Here is a 23735-nt window from a genome sequence, read left to right as displayed (position 1 = left end):
TTTTCCCAGAGGGTCCATTCTCCTATAGCTCTGCATGCATAATGGCAGAAGAAGGATATAGCCCCTTGATCTTTAGCACAGAAAAAATAAGAAATCAATTATGTCTGACTTTCTAGCAATGTGCTGCTATTAATTACATTTAATGGTTACAAAACTCACATGTAGGCATCCTTACAAAGAAATAAAGAAGCAAAGGGCCAAGGAGCCAACATGACCAAACAGCTTTTGTATTAATAAGTACGTGTAAAGTTGCCAGAGCTGTCTTGCATACACAAAAAGTTAGTTCGACCCCACCCAAAGTCTGGAGAAAGCTTCTCTTGTTCTATCTTTTCTTACCACGCTGTGCACAACTAGAGAGGAATTTAGAAGAGTCTTGGAAAGTAAATTTGATGAATCTGTTTACCAATTACAGCATATACTTTTTTAAGCATGGAATATTGGCTTGAGCAAGTAAAAGTTTTTCATTTCTAGAAATATTGAGTTTTTTATTCTACATTTTAGTCTAAATTGATGAGTGGTACACTAGTTTATTTTCTATGTTCATTCTCAGATATAAAATACACAAAATAAATATAAACAACACTTAAAAATGGAGCTCATAAAGTGTCTTTTCTTTTTAGCGTAAAACATTTATCCATTTGAGCTTCCAAATACCCATGGTTCTCCTGAAAACTAGGCATTTTAATATTAATGGAAAAGAATGCATTCTTATGATTGTATTCAAATTATTTAATCAGTATTCTTAATGAGTGTAATTCTTAGTCAGTATTGCGATGGTTAACAGTATCAGTGAGTAGAACTAGACCAATCATTTTCACATAATAATTTATTTGCTGAAATATGTGAGTTCATCTACTCAAACACTATCTTTGAAGTAAAGTCAAATATGCTTGAAGGGGGGGAAATTGGAAAGAGCAGTAAGTTATTCTCCCATTTTCAAACATTTGAATTTTCAGGACAGATTCATAAGTGGTCACAGACACTATTTTCAGCTGGATGAGGAAGAAGATTATCAATGTAACTTTTCATTTCTCTTGCTTTGGTTACACATCTTTATAGAAAATGTTCCTTGTTCAGCTGAGTACTCTTTACACACAAAAATCCCAGAAATATTTAGGATTGTTCCTTTAGGAAAACAGCGGAAAATAAAATAAAATTAAATTAAAATAAATAAATAAATAAATAAATAAATAAACGTGATTAGTACTTCTTCCATTTTTAAAACATATCACTAAGCAAACAGCAACCAGACACAGCAGTCTACTCCATTCTTTGCACATTTAATGCCACTTACTCTTATGATTGAGATCCTTGTGGACCAAATGGAGACACTGATGTAGGAGCTACCTTCCCGTCATCCAGAACTTCTACTAAATTTCTATTCCCAGCAGTGACTGCGACTGAACTGGTAAAGGACAGCTCTGGTGCAGGTAGTGGGGAGTACTTAGCAAAGTACAGCAGCTGGGCTAATCTTTCCCTAAATTTCACTGCTCTTAGAACTGCTGTAATTACAACAGACTCAAAACCTCCTGGGTCACTGAGGTTACTCTTACGGTATCACAAGCAACCACCTCATGTAACATCCATCATAAATTGACTGCACTTCAGCTTACACACACAGTGTCACTTACAAAGGATTACAAAGGGACTTAAAACACAGGTGTCTGTTGAGTCAGGCTTGTATCATACATCTCTGAATAACGTCTAATAGGTTTTGGTAGTTTAGAGGACAGGGTTTCCTTTTAGTGAACCATCAGTTATGCTGATGGTTCAAAACAGCATATATCAAAGCAGTATATATCAAATAAACAATATATTTCAGAAAGAATTTAAAAACTGTCCTTCTTATAAAACCAGGAAAACAAAGCCATCCCCATTTTCTATGCTTTTTCTTGGGATTTTGGACTGTTGGCTCATAAGGAATGTAGGGTCTCTCTCACTGAATCAAACTGGCTTTTCTCTGCCATGATCAGTGCCTCTCACCTCTTCTTCAGATGCTGTTTGTGAATCAAAAGAGCATGACTTCGAACAGACTGGAATTTGCTAGGAAGTAATTGCAGCTTTTCTCTGCTACTACAGGGCTCTTAGGTTAATGGCATGGTTCATGCATTCCATGTGCATTTAACCTAGACCATTCCTCAGTCAAGCCTTAGGCTACCACAGAAAGTCCAGTCTAACATTTACAGCTGGCCTGTAAAATCCACTGTTACAACCATACACTGGACACGTGCCCAAACTGACACCAGCTTCTGGCTTGGAGAGGCAGATGGAGATACACGTTTGTGTCAGCTTGCATGGTCCACTTTCAGCATGTGTCCTTCAAACTTGGAAAGCTACAAATTGTCAAATCCCACCAAGTACCCCTCTTTCTGCATAGAGAATTACATTCATGGGCACAAAGGCAAAGCAAAAGGTCTAGACTTTTATCAGAAGCAGAAATACAAAGGGCTTTTAGGGCTTACAGAGGGCACATGTTATTGCCATCTGGAATCATTATAATAGGCATTTATTTGGCTCACACCATGAATAAAAAGATGTTTTATCTTTTTTTTTGTTGTTGTTGTTTCTGTAATTATTCCAGATGCACTGTTATGTTCTAGGTTTATGACAATAAAGAGAACAAGGACCCCATTTGGACCTCATCCCACAGCTTCCTGAGTGAGGACAGAACATTAATTTTGCATGTTGGCATTACTCTGAGACTCAGTGCATGAAGATAGTTTGGCAGAAAGATGATACATATAAAAATCTCTCTCTTTGTTGCTTTCATGATTGTTCAATCTTCACCTTCAGTAATCCTCTTTAAAAACATTATTTTAAAAAAATCTTTAGGAATTCTGTATCTTCAGGAAAACTTTATCTTTTGATAAACCACAGAAAAAAAAAAAGTCATTAATGAAATAAGGATAGTGCAAGGCTGGGGTAAATATTTCAGGAAGAAGCAAATTCTGAAATGTGAAAGAGTTGAAGACAGTGGAGCTTGGGGATCTATTGGGAATGAGAAGGTCTCTGGGTTAAACAACCACTTATATTTACCCCTGAATACATATAACCTATACCAATCCTGAATGATATTATTTATAACTGAGCTCTGATTATACACAGGAAAATGTGGTAAAGTTTTTTTAATTATTTTTAATTTGGACACTCAGTCTGACAATCCCAAGAAACTGCTAAAATTCTCTGCATGTAAATTTCTACCCTCAGCTAAATACCTAGGGATGTTCAGGGAAGAATTAATTGGAAGCAAAGAAAAAAAAGGAAAGAGAAAAAAGAAAAGAGTTGCAGTGCCCCAGTGAATAATTTATAGCTGTTTCCTTTTCAACAAAGGGAATGTTGAATGTTTTTGACAATAGCAGGTACATAATTGTTTTATGCTGGGGGCATTTATTGTAACTCATTCATTATATCATCTTGCTAGTTTTCATGGCATGCATGTATTTGTTCTCTTAGTGGAACAATTTGAATGACAACTAGGAGAAATAGTGGGGGACAGACAGTGAGAAATGATGTGTTAAAAGACTTAAACCAGTTTGATAGACAGCTTGAAAACACCATCAATACCAACAACACCATCAGCACAGAGAAAGTGAAAGGCCTAGATCCAGTGGTTGTCTTAGTCTGAGAAATGTCCTTTTTTTTTTTTTTTAAAGAACTATCTTTTTTCATTGATTTCAGTTAATTTTGGTCAGAAAGGAGACTATTATACAATAGAAAGATTAAGACTGTGAAAGAGGGAAAAAAAGACAACATATGAAAAAATATGAGAAAATCTTGAGGGAAACTCAGATCAATGAACTTCCTCCAAAGAAATAACTAACCCTAGAAGTTCGACCCAGACAGTGAGACCATATATCAGACACAAGTCTGAGGTTTTTGTGACCCTTGTCATTGGGAAAACATTTTAATTACACTGAGTCATTTCCCCTCTATTTTTTTTTCAAGTTGTAAAAAATGAAAATACTCTGCATTCTTTCCTCCCCAATCTTTCCATCTGAGAAAATGTAATTGTAAGGGGTGGCAAAAAGACAATTAATATATATTAAAACATACAAAAGGCTTCTTCTAATGATCAAGTTAAGTCACCAGGTCCATTTTAAAGGTATAAACCGATATCATTTCTGTGACCTTAATGATAGTAACAGGACTTACACTAACTGATCTAGCAAACTTACTAAAGTCCATTAGTATTATTACTACTACTACTACTACTACTGTTATATCACTGTAAACTGTACATCCAGTTTTGCTATCATATATATGGACATAGATACAGATATGAAGATATGAAGGGATCTGGATAGGTTGGAGAGCTGGGCGATCGCCAACCGCATGAAGTTCAATAAGAGCAAGTGCCGGGTCCTGCACCTGGGACGGGGAAACCCTGGCTGCACGTACAGACTGGGCGATGAGATGCTGGAGAGCAGCCTAGAAGAGAGGGATCGTGGTAGACAGCAAGTTGAATATGAGCCAGCAGTGTGCCCTGGCAGCCAGGAGGGCCAACCGTATCCTGGGGTGCATCAAGCACAGCATCGCTAGTAGGTCGAGGGAGGTGATTGTCCCGCTCTACTCTGCGCTGGTGCGACCTCACCTCGAGTACTGTGTGCAGTTCTGGGCACCACAGTATAAAAAGGACATGAAACTGTTGGAGAGTGTCCAGAGGAGGGCTACGAAGATGGTGAAAGGCCTGGAGGGGAAGATGTACGAGGAACGGCTGAGGGCACTGGGCCTGTTCAGCCTGGAGAAGAGGAGGCTGAGGGGAGACCTCATCGCAGTCTACAACTTCCTCGTAAGGGGGTGTCGAGAGGCAGGAGACCTTTTCTCCATTAACACCAGCGACAGGACCCGCGGGAACGGGGTTAAGCTGAGGCAGGGGAAGTTTAGGCTTGACATCAGGAGGAAGTTCTTCACAGAGAGAGTGGTTGCACACTGGAACAGGCTCCCCAGGGAAGTGGTCACTGCACCGAGCCTGACTGAATTTAAGAAGAGATTGGACTGTGCGCTTAGTCACATGGTCTGAACTTTTGGGTAGACCTGTGCGGTGCCAGGAGTTGGACTTGATGATCCTTAAGGGTCCCTTCCAACTCAGGATATTCTATGATTCTATGATTCTATGATACTTATGAATTATCTACTTACTACAGTTAGTATTCTTCCTGAGTTGTATTAATTTATAAATGTATCTCTAAAAACTTGACCATTGCCAAGCAGTATTACCGTTTCCAAATAAAGAAACAAGAACACAGACAACTATTTAGCACAGCAGGCACAGTGCTCTTCTATCTGTGCTCCAGCAACCATCTCTTGATTCCCATCCTTCTCCAGTCCTTTTTGTGAAAGGACTGTGTCTTACACAAATTAACGCATTAGTTTTGTAGGACTTTCAAATGATTATATCTGATGTGATATTTTTCCATTTAGTCAACAGCCAGAGGTATTCCCTAATATGAACATACATCAGGAGACATTCCCATTGTCTTCTGTTTCTTTGAATCACAATGCCTCTGTGCTTTGGCCTTTGAGGATTTTGCACTAGATTACTACAACTTTTGATTTGATTTCAACAGTTTTCCATATAATATTTGGTTTTATTTTAATAAATTAAATGGCATAAAACAGAAAAAATGGACATTGAGAAAGATGGATTTGGCATGCAAAAATATAGAAGTGTGTTACGTGTGGGTACTCATGACAAAGAAACTCACTCCTAGAGCTATTCTCCCACTTGAAGGACAAAGGGCATCTCAAAAATACTATAAAAATCAATGCAGGGTTTTGAATCCCAATTAGAGAGAATTCTCTATAAGAGAATTGTTTCTTATGACCATGCATGTGTGACTATATGCATGTAGCCTTCTCATATTGTGTCCAAAATATTTCTATGTGTCTTCCCTCCAAGAAAAAAAAAAAAAAGGCTCTGGATGCATCCAATATTATGAATCACAACCATCTGTGTTGTAGTGCAGTGTCATAAGTCATTGTTCTTGTCCCCGCATATCCTTTCTCCCTCTTCACTGCTGAGCTAATTCTGCCAAAAGCATCTACAGTTCATACGGGCCTAATCCAAAATCCACACAAGTCAAAGTCACACCACTGGCTTCAATGGAGTTTGTAAACTTGAGAAAAAAACAGACAGTGACTTTGTTGAGTTAAAGGCACGATTTGGCTTTTTTGATTCACACAAAACTTTCACTGTAATAAAGAGTGGGCAGGAAAAAAGTAATAAAAAATCAAAAAAATGGAAATACTAAAGTTCTCAAAGAAATTAAAGCGGTAAGAAATATTACTGTAGAAGAACTTAAATCTAGGCATCTCTTGATGTCTGAATAATAGAAAGTTTGCACCCTCCCTGAAAGTGCCCGAGCCATCAAGACCATACGAATGATAGACTGTGAGACATGCCAGGATGTTAATGAGGGTCAGGCTCTTCCCCTCCTATGAAATCTGTAGAGTGTGGTGAAGTTGTCACGTATCCTGTGTCTGAATACTAGTAATATGGTAAACTTCATCTTGAGAAGCAAGATAGGACTATGCTTAACTGCTTGTTTATATACATACAGAAGACTAGAATCTTAACAGAAAATCCTCATTCCCTTAAAGTTAATTGGAGTCTTGCCACTGACTTCGGTGTGGCCAGAATTTCATCGACAGGCTTTAATAGGACTGACTATCCAAATAAATAAAGTAAGGGGGATTTGGCTGTCAGTGACCTATGTAAGATCTCACAGTCAGCAATAAAATCTGAAGCGACTAAGTCAGAACACTATTCTGAAACCACAAACTTCCTCCCCAAACCCAAAAATACAGGACGTTTTGATAACAGAAGAGCAGTAAGTACAGGAACAATTAAAGAAATTGAAAGAAACCCTATATATTTAGCCAGTTATTGTCAGAGCTGTAATATTTAGAATTTTGATATCTGTCATCTTTTAATCTCTCTCTCATATTACTTTTATTGCATTTAATTTTTTAGAAGGAAAGTTTCCATTTTTTTTTGGTTCATTTTCTTTTAAGGAAAACAGATGGAGAAGGAAAATAAAGTTTTGAAGTTCAAATATAGTTTTAAAATGGCTGTTAACTGTTTAATATCAAAAGCAATTATATCAACTAAAGGCATTTGATGCTTGCTGTTTCAGGTGTTAATTCCTTCTGATGAAACTAAGTTTTATGATTTTAATGAGAATGTTTTCTAGTTGAATTCTAGGACAGCTGAGTATTTGGTCAGAGTACCTGAAGGAAAGAAAAATCACCCCACCTCTACAACTTTTAGCTTGGGAAAAAATATTTTGGATAATCATGAATGAAATAGAGGATAACAATGAACATGTTTTTACAAAATAAATTATAGAGAGTGCTACTAACTTCCTGTAATAAATGTAATATATGCACTACATGTGCGTACACATGCATACATATATGCATGTGAATATATGCGTGTAGATCTTCAAAAACAGAACGCACTTTTTGGAGAAAGAAATCAAAACACTCTTTTGTTTAAAGACTACATGATTTTCTAACCCTATCGGCTACAGTTACTATACTGAAATTTAGTTAGATGCCTAGTGCTCTTGCTTACGGATCTAATGCAGTATTTTTTGGATTCCTATTCAAACCGTCTGCTTTTTTTATTCTAATGTATCATGCCATAATTCCATGTAATTATGGGCACCCAGTCTTCCAAGACAAACAGCTGACACCTGGAGACATGTAAGGAATAACTCATAAGTTAAGGTTAGCTGCCCAACTCTCATTACAGTGACATTTAAAGTATATTCTGTGAAGTTCAAGTTAAACCAAAAACGTTATTCAGTGGTTCTTGGATTCAGAAATAAACATACAATAGGCTAGACAGAGATTGTCAGCCTGTCATTATAATACTGGCTGTTAACAACCACAATTAAGGAAGACTACATATCAATTATTATTTGTCTGGAACATGAACTTCCCTAAGCATGAAAGGAAGTGATGCAGCCTGTATTACTGTCTCCACTCTTCAGCTAATTAGTACTGTTTTTAATGGCTTCATCTGCCCAGGATCAATTGTCTAATGGGGAACAGTTCTCTGTCAGTTAATAAGGTGAGGAACTGTATAATATGATTATGTCTGGCTCCAAAATAGTGCTTCAAACAACACTAAAACAATCATGTGATGGAATAAATAGACTGAAGCAGGACTGCCAGATAATTCTGGAGCAAGCAGAGTGTTCCAGTAAGGGTACAAATATCTGATAAAAGAATGTGCAGCACACTGTAAGGAAAGTGTAGGACATTGTCTAGAAATGCTGGAAGTTTAATTAAGAGAAGGAGCCAGTGGCAGTATGCGTTTAAACTGGTGTTTAAAGAACATTAGCATAAGGAATGTGAAAGGGAAGGGCTCCATTTCCAAAAATACTTGCTGCAAAAATAAACTGCTTTGTGGTTGTCCTGCTTGGAAGAATGTGCATTTTAAACTTTCCATTCAGAAAATGCCAGCCAGTACTGAAAAGGGTAAAAAGCAACTTGATGATATATACTCTGTGTGTCTCCAGGCTGCAAAATGCAGTTTATATATACGCACACATATATCATACCTCTGATGCTGCAGGATAATTGGATGTTCTCCTGATGGTCAGCTATAGACAGTTTGGTAGATTACTGCTCATCATGATGGAGGCATTGGACAACTCAGCACTGCTCTGCACAAGGCAAAGCCAGGAGGTACACAAACAGCTGTATGACTTCAGATGACTTCTTTCTACTACAATTGATCACCATTACCCACAGGCTAATTGGCATTGTTCTTGGCATTTACAAAAAAAGATTATGCCAAGCCCTTATAAAAACAAAAAGCAGACTTTGTGGTATAGGAAATAATGAAGCTTTACAATTAAGCAAGCATAGATGTCATTGACTTTCCTGAATTCAGGCAGGAGGGGAGAGCAGTTTGGGAAAGCATTAGTGTAATATCCAAAACATGCATATTTTTATTCCAGACCTAATTACCTCATTTGCTTTCTTCAGTAATGTCCAGTTTTTCCTTTGCTGTCCTTTGAATCACTGTTTCCACAAGAGATACAGGCTACACTCCCTGAGAAAGAAAAGAACATAGCCAAGTAACAAAGAGAAAAAAGAGGGGTATATTTAATAGAAGTTCTTTTGATGAAAGCTTCTCTCAAACTCTTGAGGTCTGCACCTCTGCACTCAAATCCATTAAAGGAAAATATCTGTTAAGATTTGCCCCTCCTTTTGCAGCTGACTTAAACTGTTTGAACGTCAATTGTGCATCTCAACACACAATTGCCTACGTAGTTTTTATGCCCACCATGGTAAGAAATCAGCACTTCAGATCTTTGGGTCTCAATAAACCCAGACTTCACTATGCAAACTGCATTGTAATCCTGCGTGAACCTATTGCCTCTAGAAAGATCATTGATAACAACATTAGGTGTCTAGCGCTTGCCTCTCCTCCGACTGAATGGAAGGCCTGTATCTCCCAGAAAACCATTTCAATAATTTGGACAGTAGAAATCCTACCAGTGTTTCAGGGCTCCACAGCTAAAAAGCCTGGATTCTCACTGCACTGTATTTATCCACACAGGGAGATGAAGAGTAGTCCATCATCACAACATGGAGACCACTTCTGTTAGACTACTGGAGAAAAAAAAAAAAAAAAAAAAAAGGCTTCTTTTTTCAGAAGTGGTATGTGTATTGTAGTATTGTATATTTGTGCTGGGGAAAAGAAAGGTCACACTGCTTTTTGTAACGCTTAGCATTGAAATACATTGAAATGTTGCTCTTACACAAAGTACTGCAAGGATATAGCTTAAGCTTTAACCTGTACTGGTCAGAACACATCAAACATAAAAGCATTGCACAAAGACTGTAACAACTCAAAAAAGAAAAAGAAAAAAAAAGTTGATAATCATTGCTGTGGGGCAGCCCTGTGAAGCCCATATTTCCAGAAAGAAGAAGGCATTTGCATTCTTGAACAGAACAGAATGGAACCGAACAGAACAGAGGAGTCAAAGGTTAAATGTGTGAGAGAAAAAGAACAAATTTTTCTGTCTGAGTTACATCATTCAAGAATGGATATAATTTTCAGCAGATGGACTACCTCATTCTTATTTTTACTTTCTATTTCTGGTTCAGCTCACTTTCAACCAGCACTTCAGATTATTGTGGACAAGTGGAATTTGCATCCAAGGAGAGATTTTAGCTATTGCACATGCGAGTGTCAGTGACCTGTCTACTTCTCTTTTGCTAACTGCCACAGCTTAGAAAAAAGAAAGATCTGGTTGGTACCATCTTAGGTTGGTTCTTTAAACTCACTACTGAAGACAATTTTTTGTGTGTGTGTTTTGTTTTGTTTTGTTTTTCCTTAAAATGTGCATTACTGCAAATAGCTACAGCGTGGACAGTCCAGGACTCCGTCAAGGCAGAACTGCAGTTACTCAAAGCTCTATGATGCTACAAAAACATCTCTGATTCTCAGAGATACATTCTGATATCCATTTCTAAGCATAAATATATGCTTAATATTCAACAAACAGTAAGGGAGATTTGAAAAAGAGATGTCCTTTTGGAGTTGTAAACAAAGAAGCAGTTTTGAATAGGAAAGAAGATGGGGAGAAGTGCATTAAGGAGGGGGGAGAAGTTTTAATTGTCTCCATTTTCAAAATGTGCCTTTCCTTTGTCGCTGAATATATTTCCTTAAGTAACACGTAAACTGGGAGGCATCAGCATCAAACATGTTATTTAAAACTGCCTATTGGACTATTTATTATTAAAAGAAAATTTATTGTTAAAGTGTGCTTTCTGGGACAAATTACAGCTTAGGTATCTTGAGGTTCCAGGTACATTAACAAATATATGCAGAGGGATTAGGAAACCTGCTGCTCATTTTAACAGGAATTATTTTTTCTTATGGAAAGACTGTTGTTAACCTGGTATCTTCTCTCTCATACTCTCTCATATTGCCTTTCAACATTTTAAGGAGTTGGTTAAAAATAAAAATAAAAAATATACAATAAAAATAAAAATAATAAAAATGGAAGTTAAGATTGGCCAGCCATATGACAATATCAGTTAATGATTACATTTTCCTAATGAGATTTATGGATTTAGCTCAGGCAGTTTGCACTTTAAATAGGAAGTGAAAGTATTTTTTGTAAGCCCAAAAGATTCATCAACAAAATGTGTGGCAGAAACATTTGTGCTTTTATTATAGAATATGGAAGAACATGCTAAATAAATGGATGCACTTTGTTGAAGGCATTTGAGGCCTAAACATCCCTTGTTCAGAAATAGATTTTGTAATACTGAGTGATTGAACAGAAATTTTGTTTTTCAATACAACAACAATGCTTTGCAAATACACAGAGGAAAGAGGTTGTTTCTGGGCCAGCAAATGTTACAATGAAAAAATGTACAAGAAGAAATTGCAGAAGAAATTATAAACCATGGACCAGCTTTAAGAAAGGTAAAGCAGCAATCATGTAGGCTAATCTTTTCTGCTGCACTATTGTCCAGGATCTTAAGTGAAACAAGAAGTGTTGTGACAGAAATTCATACAAACTTTTTTTCTTTTTCTAAGAACAAACACAAGAAGAACTTGATGAAAGTTCTTGCCATTTTAATTCAGAGCTGTGGCCTCCATTTTGGAGGAGAACCTAAGGATTCTCTCATCTGATGTGGATTCACACTCTTGAGATCTAAACTTGACTCCAGCCTATAACCTAATGGTATTTCTGTTAGTATCTTCATGAAAAATAAATAAACAAATAAATAATTTAAAAAAAAAAAATGAAAGAGAGAAAAAAAAAAAAAGGAAAGAGAAAATTAACATTGCCCTCTGCATAGCATGTGACCATGAGGAATTCAGCATGTGGCAAAGGCCCCATCTTCAAGAAGAGCAACACAAAACTCAACGGCAGTAAACCAAGGCCCATGAGCAGGCTATTCCTCTGGCAGCACAACTGACGGTGACTAAAGCTAGCTCATCAATAATTTCTTCTTCAAATTATGTTATAGGTTAGAAACACATAATGGAAGCTCATGAGGCTTAGTTCCTTCACAGAGCTCCTTCACTGATTGCTGTCAGGAAGGAGTTAACAGGGAAATGAAAGAGCAACATATATGTTTAACAGTAGTGCTCACTTACAAATAGGAGACTGCAAACCTTGCTTCTGTTGGGTGCTTGTACTACCCTCAGAGATGAAAAAGAGAGCAGGTGCTTACACAGTCTGAGTGGAAATCACCAGTATGGAGCAACTATTCTCACATTGACAAGAGAAGAATTCTGTCCAGGTGGTACCCTCCAGTTGCTGGTATCAACACTTCCTCATGTTCCAGTGCCTCAGAGTTTAATTCTCCGAGAGCAAAGCAGAAGTTTTTGACAAGTATCAGGGATTGCTCGGTCCCCCAGAAGAGTGGAAGACAGTACGACTTCCACCCTCCTAACTCTGTATTTGTATTTGTGATGGGTTGGCCCCAGCTTGCAGACCAATTCCCACCCAGCTGCTTGGTCATTCCTGCCTTCAGCAAAACAGGGGCAGAAAATACAAAGAATGAGAACAAGAAAGCTCATGGGTTGAGATAAAGGCAGAGTGATCACTTACCAATTACTGTCACAGGCAAAAGAGAGTCAACCTGGGGAACATTAACTTTTGACAAGTAATTTATATACATTTAATTTATAACTTGGTTATTGAGAAGTAAAAAGACAGTGATTAAAACACACAGAGAAAACACCTTACCCCCTTCCCAGTCCCAGCTTGACCTTCACTGTCGACTCCTCTCCTGCCCTGCTATCACTGCAGGTTACACCCAGGCCCTTCAGCAAGGCACCAGGCAGCACATGGGTGGGCTGCAGGGGTAGCTGTCAGTCTGTGGCAGTCTGTGCATGCTGATCCTTCCTCCACACACTTTTCCCCTGCTCCAGGGCGGTGCTCCATGAGCTGCAGTGTGGACATCTGCTCCACCACGGAGCAGCTACTCCTCATCCTCCTTATTCTCTGACCTTGGTGTTCCTTCTGCAGCTTCTCACCCTGCTGTTCCCTCTTTCTCTCTACATCCTGCACTTTTTGTGCTTTCTTAAATGTGTTTTCTTACAGGTGCCACTAGCAGCTGTGCCTCAGAAGGGGTGGTTGGCAATGGCTGGAACTGGATGGAACCAGCAGTGTCTGGCATGGGGCCACCCTTCCTTACAGAGGCCTCCCCTTACAGGGACTTCTCTTCACAGGAGCCACCCTTCAGCTGCCAGTGCCAACGCTGGGACACCGACACCCAGTACATTGTCACATATTCTACCTGTAAAAGGGATATTGCAGCCCATCTGTGCTGACATACATGACAAAATCCTCATGAAACTCCCCAAAAGCATGACTGGGCACTACCTGAGCTCCCAATAAAATCCTGAGAAAGTAAACCCCAAAGTAAGGTGGGGAAAAAACTGTTATAGTAGCAAAATGACTGTGTGCAGTTTGATGTGATCAATTTCATTGGCTTGGAACTTGTTGTCTTCAATTTCTCTGTTTCATGAAATAGTAGGTGTGTGGTCCCATATTTTTGAGTGCTGTGTGACCCAGGGGATACTCAGGAGGGTGCTTTGCTTGACGTGTCCAGAGTCAATAGCTATTGTAGGACAGATCTTTCTCTGCTGTGCACAAAACAGCTGAGTTCTACCTTGGTCTGACTTACTATTCCTTTAATTCTCCCAAGTTTCTGGGAGGAAATGATTATAATCCTCCATCTTTAGGGCAACCTGCAAATACGTTGTATGCCCAGCTTTTTGTTTAAGGATTTTCAATTAAAAATGAGGGATGAGCTGTGAAATCTCCTGACACTAGGCCAATATGCCTTAGCCTTGTCTCCCTCAAATAGTCAAAAAGTATGCATGAAAGCATATTGTGCTTCTTCATGATATTTGGGATTTTCTGTATTGTTTCCCACTCTTAACCCTCCACCTCTAAGGAGGCTTCCCTGTTGTGGGTGCTTTTGGCACCAGAATGGTCATTCTTCATTCCTTTCAGTATTCCCTCCAGGAAAAGAGGGCCTTTATGAAGAACAACAATATCCAGAACTTGACAGAATTAAGCAAAGGCCCCAAAGTTTTGTTTGGACTGATTCACTCCAATGAAAAAAAAAAAAAAAAAAAAAAAAAAAGTATTTTGGATGATGTCACACTGACACCATTTCTCATTCAGTGAAAAATCTATCTCAGTGAAAAGCTTTCTGTCAAGGACATTTCCTAATTTAGGACAGGTTTCTACATGTATTGTTGACTAGCTACTAAAAGCGATTTTAAAATCATGATTAGTGGTAATCAACTCAGTTTAATAATTATGGTCCAATTCAGGAAGGTATTTAGGAGGTGAATCAGTTGAAGGCAGTGGTGTGTAAGTACCTACTTCCTAATCAGGTGATTAGATGCCTTTTGCTTTCCTTTGCTCACTTGATATAGTACCTGGCCAGAGCTCAGGCTTCTGTTGAAGGATGTTTCTATGCTAGACAGCACTTAAACATAATAAATGACATAAGCAAAAAATAAATAGTAAGATATTAAATATTAAGACAAACTTTCTAAGGACTAGATAGTGAATGACTGAGAACAAATTACCTGGAGGAGCTGAAGAGACTCCAACATTGGAAAATTTATGAACAGATAGACATCTCTCAAGACTGGTATTGCTGACGCTGTCCTGGATACAGAGGCCAGACAAAATAACTTTTGCTCTCATGCCTGCTAACATACTCCCCTACCATCCTGTTGCATAAGAATGACCCAGCTGGCAGTTTTCTGTGGTCAGTGGATGGCAGGTAACTCACAAAACAGAATTACACAAACCATGGTGTTAACTGCATCTTGTTTACTTTCTACTAATAGTCTCAGCTTAGTCAATATCTTGATCAGTTAGAAAAAACAAGTTTCTCATGTAAAAGCAAAAGTGCTGAACTGCCTGGGAAGGCAAGATAATCTGAATAATCCTCATTATTTTGCTTCTGTTAACCCTCTGGATATATACTGCTGTTTGATTTGTGTGACAGTATGGAAAAATCATACTTGTCTAATAAATAAGTAAGAATATTAACTATTGTCAAGAGAGAAGGAAGGAGGGAAGGAGGGAAGGAGGGAAGGAGGGAAGGAGGGAAGGAGGGAAGGAGGGAAGGAGGGAAGGAAGGAAGGAAGGAAGGAAGGAAGGAAGGAAGGAAGGAAGGAAGGAAGGAAGGCAGGCTCTCAATGTCTCTCAACTGTCATGGTATGATTGTAGGTTAGCAGTACTTGAGCCCTGATCCTTTTAACAATGGTTGGCTGCTCCCCCTTTCTCATCTCAAATGGGTAAGTTGAAAGCCTGCCTCTCTCCCATCCCTCCCTCCTTTGTGTCTGAATGTGCATGGGAATAAAGCGGAGGTGGGGAAGGCTTGCAGCTGTAGCAGTGTGTGCAGGAGGAATGGAAGAGCCATTGTCAGCAGGAGGCCACAGTGTCTTCCCTGGTACCAAACACCTCTGAGAATGCTCACAGGATCCTCCTCACTGCTGTCCCCTCCTGAAATCACACTCTCCTCTCCCTCAGGCCCCTTTCCCCACCGTGGGTCTATTTCCAAATGGGATGAACTGAAAACTTTTAATGGTGCTAAAGAAAGTCAGCGATGAGGAGCAAACGAGGTTTACTTTTGATTTAGGTCCTATTATTACAGAACATTAGGTGGAACAACCAAACTCAGCAAGAACCAAGCTGTTAGTGATCTACACATAGGAAAAGCTTCAGAAATCTCTCTATAGGTCACTAGCAGTTTAACAACTGCATGTAATTATTTAGATGTATAGTTTATTCCTGCATAATTTATGCAGATCCATTTTCAGCTATTTTGCCCAAATACAAAATAATAGTTTCATGATTACAGCATCATCAGGGGACATCAAAGCACTCCACCAGTATGATTCACATCCCCATTAACGATAATGCACAAGACAAATGTGATTCTTTATTAGGTTAATTCTATTTTGCCCATTTTGCAGATGAGTAAGTGGGAGCACAGAGAGGTTAAGTGATTTGCCCCAGGTCAGAGTGAAATCTGGAAGTAAAAACAATGTGTGAGTATGGCCTAAAAGCCATATAGATTACAATTAAATAATGAGGTATTTAATAGTGAAGAAATTCTAAAAACTAGGGCTTCATACCCCACCTAAGTATGGATTTAACAGGTAATTTCAAATTCCTCATAAATTTTAAACTTCCTGTGATCACTAAATAAATCTGGTGAATGGAAAGAAAAACAAGAAAAAAACTTTTCTTTCCCTCTCTAAAAAGCAGGTAAGAGAGGAAAAAGCACCGCTAAAGCTGCAGCAAAGAGAAATGATCTGTCCTAAAATGACACTGCTTTTTTCACAATGCCCTATCTCAAATGTCCTTAAAAAAAAAAAGCGACGCAAAGCAAAGCTCTGTAGTCTGAAGGGAAGTAAAACTAAAGGAAAGATTTGTTCTATAAATAACAAGGTTTAACTGAGCTCCATTTATTTGACCCATTAATAAGGTGGATTCAATTAACTCAGTTTTAACTTAAGGGTCAGTAACAAATAAATTGTTAATTGCTGCTTCACCAAATAAGAAAGTTTTTAATAAATGCCTGCATAACTAGAAATATTGCAAAAAAGCACTATTTTTCTGGTGTAAAAGTACTTTCAAAGCAAGCCTTAAAACACACTGAAAAAAAAATATATAGTAAACTAACACCAATATGCAAAAATGCAGATAGCTCACAGTTCTGAAACAACCAATGTTTTCCATATTTGTATTTGGTTTTCCTTTGAGAATGAAAAGCTAAGCCAAGTTTCTATCTTCAGCCATTTAAACGAGCAGAAAGTTTAAATGAGCCCACATGCTTCATATAACTGTGAAATAGTTAACTGGGCTCAGTTGCTTAGTTTGAAACTGAATTTTAAAAGTCTCAGTCACAAGAGACTGAGCAGTACAGAAACTTCCACTGCTGAATAAAAGTTAGTATTTATGATGCAATAGAAACTGAAAAAAATATAGGGGAAGCAGGCACTAACTCCTCCTATTTTAAAACTATCTAAAACGTCCCATTAGATCCATAAGAATTTGTCATTACTTGAAGCAAACCTTTTATCATGTGGTAGGAAAAAAGTCCTCTGATCAGAAAAAGTCCCTTCTTTTCTCCCGTGTTTTAGTGCTGAGAAATGACATGTCCTTTTGCTGACTACGCAGGTGACAGGAAACATAGCACCATATGAGAAAGGTCAAATATACCCCTTGACTTGGGAGTGAGGGAACCTCATTCCCAGCACACAACCTTTTTTAACGCCATCTTTACTTCCTCTGTTGCTGTTTACAAGGAATCAAATTCTGGAATTTCCTGACAGTGTTTTCACATTATTTCTATGTGCATTTTAGTTGTTATCTGTTCAACTGTATTGAGAACTTCTGGCCCTGTATGGTTGCAAAATTAACCACTCTGACACATCATTGATGCATTGCTATGGTCACTAACGCTAGGCAGTTCAGAGCTGCAGACTGAGGGGGTAGAGAGCAGGATTCCTTGGAGTGACATGTTTAAAAGGCTTTGTCTAAATGATTCTTCCAGAAAGCTCAGTCTTCTGTTTGAATAAACATATTCTTTCCCAGAGGGACTGGGTGTCAGCCAGATCTTATCCACACCATGATCAAAAGTTATTCTCTACTGACAAGCCAAGAATCATCTAGCCAACATTATATATATATATATATATATATATATATATGTATATATATATTAGAATATGAATTTTCAACAAAAAGTCCCCTTGTCAACAAAGGAAGGGCATTTTGTCATGAACTCCCAGAATAATAGTCTCATTCATCAGGAAGTATTGAACAGTTCAGCAATATACTCAGTACAGCCATGTTGTTTTTCTTGTATCTCATTTTCATATCTCAGATGAGCTCAGCTTCCTCTGATTCACAAAGTAGGGAGATCTACAAGGAGGCAATGGCTTTTTATATTCCCTTTCTCCCTTAGCTAATCCACTTATTTCAAGGGGGTGCTTATAAAACTGCTCATACAATCTATCCAATATTTTTGTTAGCTTTAGTTTCACAGCTGAAACAGTAGAGGCTAATAATGTTTTCTGGGTATTCTTGATGTCCATTCAAACAATGTATGAAAGACTGTGAACCTTCCCATCCAAACATATGTTTATGAATCTGCTGTAAAATTAGTGATGTTATTAAGTTACCTGGCTCAAATTTAAAAGTAAATAATCAAGCTCATTACCTTTGAAACTAATGATAGCCCATTTTACCTCCATTTTCATTCACTAATAATTTCATTGGAATAAAAGTTAGTTGTTAAGTGTAATGCCAACATCAGTTCTAGAAACATTGCTGTTTGAATTCTAAGAGTGTTCAATTAAGTTAAAAGAAGGGAACTGATCAAAACTGAAATATGAAGCAATTAGATTACTTTAACATGATATATCTAATAAAATAATTTTATTTAAAGTTCAAAGATAATTTTTAAAAGCAGAAAGCAATTATTCATTACACACGGAAAGATAAAGGCTTACAGACTAACGTGTATTCCTAGCTTTTGCAAGATATATTCCCACTTCTTGCTACTTGATGAATGGGAAAAAGGAATGTATCAGTTATTTGCATTGTTGAAACTATTGAACTATGTTTTCTGATTGAAAATCTTTTACAAGAAGTATACAATTTTAGAGGAATACCGATTGAAAGGCCCAAAATTTTTTGCATAGTATTTAGCTGAAAGCAATAATGCATATTAATTTTTATAATAAGTCAACTGTTGCTTTATGCGTTTCAGTACAGAGCTGCAGCTGAGAAAAAACTATTTAGTCCACTATGCAAAGGTACAAATAAATACAAGCAGTAAATAAAACAAAATGCTTGCTGGGGTCAATGCAATCTCATAGTTTGCAGTTAATAAGTTCACTCATTTCATGCTATACTTGAAAGCGAACAGAATAAGGCAGCTGATATACGTTACTTGCATTAATATGCTTGTTGTTTTTTCAACTTAACATTCAAAATATCTGGAGCTATTTCTCTTTGCAGAAAGAACTGTAGGATTTTTAATAATTATTAACCATAAATTATGGTGGTTTATATTCTTTTTAAAAAAATAAATCAGAAATGTTATTTTTTCCAAAAACAATAACATTAGCTTTTGCAAAATGTTATTCACTCAATTTTGGATTTTCAGTAGTATATGACAACTCAAGACACTTTGTATCAGACATTCAGATGAGAATACATATCTATAAATGACATGAGAGTTGTTCAAAATTGTCCCTCCTACTGCAAATAGGATTTGCAAATACTGCAAATTTCCACACATTACTCTCAACCTATGCTGGGTTTATACTAGTATAATGGACCCTATGGATTTTGCCATTTAAATTACTATATATATTTTATATGTATATATATAAATTAGACATTTCACAAACATTTTGCAAAATTTCTATTCCCCAGTGAAAGCCATTCAAGAACTTGTCACTGTCACAGTTGGAACCTGGAAATATCCTGTTGTCTTCTCTTTTATCTTCTCTTTTCCTTATAGATTGATTGGACAAGGAATTTGGACAGGTTCTTACACTTTTCATAATCAGTTCTTTTTTACTTTAATGCACATTATGCTATTATTATTAGCTATTATTAGCTTTAATGTGAATGCTAATGCTATATGCTATTATTAGTTTTAATGCTAATACACAACCAGAAGAACCAAATATTCACTTTCATTAAGCCTTTTAGGTCAGATTTTATGGCAAATGCGAAACAGCTTTCTGAAGTTGTTTTTGTGTACACCAACTGAGACTTTGGTCTCAAATGTTTAGTGAAAACACCATTTACAACTTGGTTCAGAATCTTATGCATTCTTGGCAGCTCTCCATTTGAAAAAAAAAAAAAATCTTTTGCTAGTGTAAAAAAAACAACTTCTACTGAGATGTAGAAAACTGAGATGAGTGAGATGAGGTAAATGGGGAAAATGGGTTATGAATACAAACAAGAAAGTCCAAGACATGCTCATTTTTCTCCAACAGCATAAACCAGTTAACAGGAGTTGATAACAAATAATAGGTACTTTGGTAGATCTTTGCAAGATCTCTAAATCTGGGATTACATATGCATACATAAGAAAACAAGATGCAGGGTATGATATTCAGGGTCAAACAGTTGCATTTGCTTTTCTCTGTTATACCTAAATATAATTATCAACATTATCATTATTTTGGCTTACTTTGGAAACATTATCATATTTTGGCTTATTAAAAAATGTTTAGAAGCCCCCCATTTTCAAAAAAAAAGTACACAGATATTCAACTCAGTTATATAGGTATCACTGAATCTGAATTTGTTATACTAATGTCAACATATATTTCATACAAGTCATTTTGAATTAAAGTTTAAATGTTTATGTACCCCTATTACACTGAAAAAAATATATTAAAACAATATTCTACTTTACATGACAGCACTATATATAACAATAATACAAGTAGCATGAAAGTATCAAAGAACCTTTTTGTAAGGTTTTCCTCACCACAGTTATTTATGCTTGCAACAAGTTATGAGACCACATTGTTATATGCTTGGTAAAAGTATCGTATGGTCCCTGTTTAATTCCTAGAGAAACCTGTCAGAGGTAAAAGACGTGCTACAAAAGGGATAAAAAGTAAAGAACATGTCTATTATCAATTTAATGATAGGACAGACGTTCTCTTCAAAGTTTTTCCTGTTACGAAGCCTCACCAGTGAATAAAAGTATCTAATGTATTATTCAGATAAAGGCCTCTGAACCTTAGACAGAAGGAAATCCATACTGCCTTACATTGCTTTATTAAGTCTATATTAAGGGCTCCATTACTTTAAAGAAACTGTTTAAGTAACATTAAGGCTATGACCCAAACTGACAAAAGTAAGGAAATACAGATAACTGAATTTCCATCTTTAAAATATGCTGCTGTGGGGAAGAAAAAGGAACAATGGAGTATGAGACTTAGCTTCTCATCTTGGGCTGAGAGAAATATTTGGGGAAAGAAAAAAAAAAAAAAGTAAAAAAAAAAAAAAAAGAGAGAAGAAGAAAAAAAAAAACCTGCCTGACTCTTTGCTTGGCACTCAACTGAATACAAATAAAAACTGCTTAAAATCTGGATATCTTCCCATTGCCTCACACCATAGGGTCACTTGTAGATCTAGGAGCAAGTTTTCAAGTTGTTATAGGAATGCTAGGCAATTCCTTACTGCTCTGCTACAGCAACAGTTAGAATAAAGGACCCAATTACTGCTGTCAGGGCCATATGTAAAACAGTGCTCAAGGGTTTTCACATGTTCCCTGCCCAAGTATGAACTGTGAAATCTCCAGAGAGTAAAAGATCTCTCTCTATCTTCTTTTTCCTTTAACACTGGGGGAATGTGGGAAGGAGGATATAAAGGGAGAATCAGATCACTGACAACAAGAGCAATAGTTTGCAAAGTGACCATCACTATACAGGAATAGAGAACACTATTGGCCAGATATTTCTCACCTGTAGCTCTTAGCCCAGAGTTAAAATTAATTTGTCTTTTTAACAGGTCACTATTATATCGTATGAATTCAACTGAAATTCTGACAAGTAATAAGTAAACTAGAAATATCTGCCTAAATCTTGCTTTTCAAGGGTGGTATTAAACTTAACTGAAATTCTATAACCCAATCATACAATTATACAATTGTATAACTTTGCATTGTATATATTTGTATAATATGTATAATTGTATAATATGTGTAATTATATAAAATATTTTAAAATAAAAATAAAATATAATTGTATAATACAAAATGAATATTGTGTAATATAATGTGTATAATAATTGTATAATGTATTGTATAATTGTTTCACCTTACTTGAATGCCTGAAACAATCTCTGTCCCTGCCCGTGGCAGAAGGTGATGGAATTAGTTGATCTTTCAGGTCTCTTCCAACCCAAATCATTCTTCTCTCTCTTGGCTGTTGAAGGCACTGATATACACTTAAATCAGTATTTTAGCATGTATTTAAAACTTTGATTGCAGACAAAGTATTTAAATGCTTGTGGCTAGGAATGTCTTTAAATCCGTCAGTAGTCAAACATGGTTTAGCCATGAACTTCAGCTTTATTCTTGTGGTCTCATTTTTGCATTGGCATAGCATTCTGCCTTCAATTTGTTTACCTCTCATACCAAGATTCCCCATCATGTGGACAAGAAAAGCAGAAAAGCTAAATAGTATTATCATAGCAAATAAATCTGCATCACACTATAGGATCATACACACAAAGCTGCTGCCCTTTCAATAACCAAAGTACTTGTGTTGCAACATTTTCCGTTTCCAAATTTACAAGAGACATTCTTCTATTTTCTTGTTTTACATTCTGTAACCTCAGCATTCAAATTATTATTCAACATTATTGATAATAAATCTGGGGAACAATGTCACAAATTCCAAACAGAGAAGCTCTTGTTCAAATTCCTAGCCATGCTAGTGGGTCTCAGCAAAGCTGAATCAAAAAACAAGTATCATTATGCACCTGTTTAGCAGTGGGTGTAATTAATAGATGAACCAAATCTAGAAATACACTGATAACTTCTCCATCTCCTCAGATCAAGACAGAATGTCTTTTTGAAAACAGTTTGGCCATCTAAGTTTAAACTGCAGACAGGGCCAAATGGGTGAAAGTGAGAAAAGTGCAGTATTTACATATGATCAGACTCAGTTATCTATGTTTTTTTGGCCTTACAGACAATGTAATTATGATAAAAGTGTATGATCTTCAAACTAGAGGAGCATGGATTTGTGTAATTCCCACGAAAAAAAAAATCATGAAAATAGAATACTTTTTTTTGACAAGACATTCATTTAAAAGGACAAATGGCTAAGTGGATAATAGGATATATTTAAAAGGTTGAAAATGAGCAAACAAGCTCAAACAAATTAAAAATTAACTTTCTACAATGAGGCATGCATCTATCTTTCAGTTCTCATCATTTCCATTCTGATGGAGATAACACACAGGACATTGTGTGTCCAGACTGTAGTGTTCGTATATACAACCCAAGGCTTAAACAAGAAAAAAAAAAAATCCCAGAGAGTTTTCTTGTACGGACCGTCTCCATAGATCCATTACAATGAATGGAAATAGTCTTTCTTACCTCACCCTTGGCCAATATCCTTTGAGTCTCACATCTGCAAATCCTTTGGCAGCAAGATTCTGTTGAGCTTCCTGCACACTTCATCACTCACCAGCATTGTGGCTACTGGTCCTGTCCCTTTCTGGGCTCAAAGATAACAGTTTTCTGAGGAGTATCTGCATTCATTACTGTCTTTCACAAAGACTATTCTTTTAACAAGCTAGTGAAACACATTCTGCATCACCCAAGAAAGTACATACCTCTTAACCACCCAAGAAAGTACAATTCTGAAAACAGAACACTTGGCAATATTTCACCAATCTTTATCATTGCCACTGTAGTTTAACCTTTGAAAGTGGGTAGAAATCACCTAGAAGTTAGTAAGTTTATATTCTTTGTTTGATACATCGTGTTGTGTACCCTGTCACAATAATTTCTTTTGTAAAATGGAAATTATAGCTTTTTACATATCTAAGTGTTTTGTTAGTAAATGGGTGATTAGTAAATTATTTTTTTTCTGAAATTATGTAGAACTACAGCAATTGTAAGTATTCTCCCTATTCATTGTCTGCACCTGAAAA

The 23735-nt window shown here is 36.8% G+C and overlaps 1 long non-coding RNA gene across 4 annotated transcripts in view; it reads right to left on the bottom strand.

The window, feature by feature from the left end:
• Positions 1-23735, bottom strand: part of LOC106015875 (uncharacterized) — a 215431-nt gene that overhangs the window by 120580 nt on the left and 71116 nt on the right. For all 4 annotated transcript variants that reach the window (XR_011807441.1, XR_011807440.1, XR_011807442.1 and 1 more), the window contains exon 3: positions 8983-9067. This is a non-coding gene — a long non-coding RNA (uncharacterized lncRNA). The remainder of the gene's footprint in view (positions 1-8982; positions 9068-23735) is intronic.

This window comes from Anas platyrhynchos, chromosome 2 (genome assembly GCF_047663525.1).
Source record: "Anas platyrhynchos isolate ZD024472 breed Pekin duck chromosome 2, IASCAAS_PekinDuck_T2T, whole genome shotgun sequence".
NCBI classification, from domain to species: Eukaryota; Metazoa; Chordata; class Aves; order Anseriformes; family Anatidae; genus Anas; species Anas platyrhynchos.
This window is presented reverse-complemented; position numbering and strand designations above follow the sequence as displayed.